Here is a 2,860-nt window from a genome sequence, read left to right as displayed (position 1 = left end):
TCCCTTACAATGGGACTTGATAATAACCCTACAGCATATCGACTTGGGTTAAATATTTCGACTTACCAATGGAGTCCAGTATATCATCAATACGTGGCAGGGGATAACTGTCTTTTATGGTTACCAAATTTAATTTTCTATAGTCTGCACATAACCTGACCTTACCATTAGACTTGGGCACTAGTAAGCAAGGAGAAGCCCAAGGAGACTTGCTAGGCACAGCAAGTTTATGCTTCAGTAGATACTCGACCTCTTCTTGCATTACTTTCCGTTTTTCAAAATTGGTTCGATAGTAGTTTTGTCGTATAGGACGAGTTCCTGGCAATAACTCGATGTCGTGAGAAATAACACTGCATTCTCGGGGATTATCACTGCATACATCTTCATACTGTAGTAGCAGATTCTTAATATCACACCGTTGCTCCTCATTTAGGTGCTGTAGATACTGCGGAAGAGATTCTAAGATTTCTTTATTAGAAAAGTCAGCCCAAGATGGAATTTCATCTAGGCCTAAAGAATTTACATCCTTTAAGGTGGTGGACTTTTGCTTTACAATATCAATGTCTCTGGAACAAAATAGACCAGCAGAGGAATCGGCATGATATTCTTTAAGCATATTGACATGGAGTAACTGAATGTTTTTACGTCTATCTGGAGTTTTTATGATATAGTTCTGATTTTTTAAACGTTTCTGTATAACATAAGGGCCAGAAAACTTACTTTTAAAAGGAGAACCAGTAATGGGATAGAAGGCCAAGACTAAATCTCCCACATTAAACTTACTATCTTTACTGTTTTTATCATACCTAATTTCCATCTCTTCTTGATTTTTACACAAGTTGTTTAGAGGAAATTTATGAATCTTATTAATATTTCCCTTTAATTTCTGTAGGTACTGACACACTGTTATAACCTCTACGTTATACTTGTCAAGTAACTTATCTTTAACTACTTGTAAAGGACCACGTACTTTACGACCGTATGGCATTTCAAAAATTGATACACCTAGTGTTGAAGAATTATTTTATATACTAATTCTGTAGAAAATTTATAAAATTGTGTATATGTATATTTATTTATGTTCATATTTGTTTCATCCTTGAAACCCCCCTTTTGCCATACAAAGCAAAATCAAAAAGAAATACTGGGAGTTTCAAGGATAATATGCTCAGTCCATAGATGGCTCTGCTGGCTGTATTTTAATATTTGCAGTTCCTGATTCCATCATCCTTGGGAAAAAATTTTCACCTACTGGTAATGAGGGAAGTGTGAGGAGGCAGATGGGGGATTTATTGGCCACATTGGACATATTGGATATTGGATAATATTTTCTTCGAGTGTAGAAGTGCTATGAAGATGGAGTAACACTTCAATTTAAAGCCACCTCTCCTGCAATTGCTTACCACGAGTGCTACCATGAAGAGTGCAATATCAAGATGTCTGAATACATAGTTCTCAACAATGGGATCTTCTGCTGCTCTTCAATTTGCATTGGGATTTTAAGGATAAGGCCTACCAACCCCGTAAGTTTCCTATGATTTTGTGGCATATGGTTCAACTTTGGTTAGGGGGTTATAATATTTGAAATGAATATTAATTATTCAAGTCTTCAACCCTAATTATAAATTTTCTATGGATTTTAAGCTCATTATAAAATTACTAGTGTTATTTCTAGCTTAATTTCAAATCATTGTTTTGTGCATAGAATAGCCTAGTGGGTGTTCAAATTTGCTTAAATCGATATACCGTGTCAGATTCTATTTTCCTGAGTTTGTTTTTTCATATGTAATTTAATATCACTTAACTTAGGATTTTAGTGAGCCTAATTTTTTCATTTGTTACTAGGTTAGGTTACTTGTGCTTGCTGGAAGGTAGCCTAGTATCATCGGCTTCAGTTATCTTCCTGGTCTTGGCAAATTTATTAGGTACCTAGTTCAGTTGTATGTAATGTTGTATTGGTATATTTGTACTTGATGTTGATATATTGTATATTATTCATTATTGTTTATAAAGGGAATTTAGATAAATTTTACATTAGGTTTTTGATGGAAATTTTTTCGTGGTTTGCAGAATCCATAGTTTTCAAAAACAGGCAAGAGTTGAGTGGGTTCTACCACAGGCAGTCACTAGTGATTGAGGATTCCACTTCAGCCATCAGAGTTCCATTGCTTTGTCATATTTAATATTTATTCAATATAAATAAAGAATCTAATATTTTTAAATTTAAAGTTTCTTTATCCAATATTGACATTAAAGTTATTGTTACTCTGCTCTCGCTGCTCTTGTTATAAATTTACATTCTGTTTAAGTTTTTGAAATGGCGCCCAACGTGGGGCTCTGAAGGCTCTCAATACTGGTGGGACTTGGGTAGCATTGTAGGAGTGGTGGTTTTTATTTGGATTATTGTTGTTATTATTGATCAGTATACCGAATACTATAATTATCTTAAATTTTTTCTTTTGTTAGGCTGCATTGACGTTTAGAATTAAATTTTTCTATAATCATGACAGACATTAGGCTTCTTGTTATGAGTCGGAAGTACATCCGCTCTCAAGTCACTAGACAATTTAATGAAAGGCATAAATTTTCGCAGTATAATAGCTCACAAAAGTTAAATCTTGTTGAAAAACTTAAGAATTTTAAGGAAGAACTTAAAGGGTTTGATAGTAAAGTCATATCTTTGAAGTGGTCAGAGAGCGAAGATGAAAATGAAATGGAAATTGAATTTAGCTCTTGTCAGGAATATAAAGATAAAATTTCTGAAATGTTGCTGCTCTTAGAGGGTTATGTTAATGGAAGCACAAGTGAAAATCTGAATGAAACTCCTCTTAGTCGTCTTAAAAGTCCAGTAGCACCTTTG

The 2,860-nt window shown here is 34.1% G+C and overlaps 1 long non-coding RNA gene across 1 annotated transcript; it reads left to right on the top strand.

The window, feature by feature from the left end:
• The first annotated feature begins 1,016 nt into the window (after positions 1-1,016).
• On the top strand, positions 1,017-2,165 carry LOC137654334 (uncharacterized). The gene is made up of 3 exons (XR_011046598.1): positions 1,017-1,523; positions 1,846-1,925; positions 2,071-2,165. It is a non-coding gene; the product is annotated as an uncharacterized lncRNA (long non-coding RNA).
• Positions 2,166-2,860: the final 695 nt, after the last annotated feature.

The sequence above is a fragment of the Palaemon carinicauda genome, chromosome 15, assembly GCF_036898095.1.
Source record: "Palaemon carinicauda isolate YSFRI2023 chromosome 15, ASM3689809v2, whole genome shotgun sequence".
NCBI lineage: Eukaryota > Metazoa > Arthropoda > Malacostraca > Decapoda > Palaemonidae > Palaemon > Palaemon carinicauda.
The sequence above is the reverse complement of the archived record's forward strand: the minus strand, read 5'-3'. Positions and strand labels throughout refer to the sequence as shown.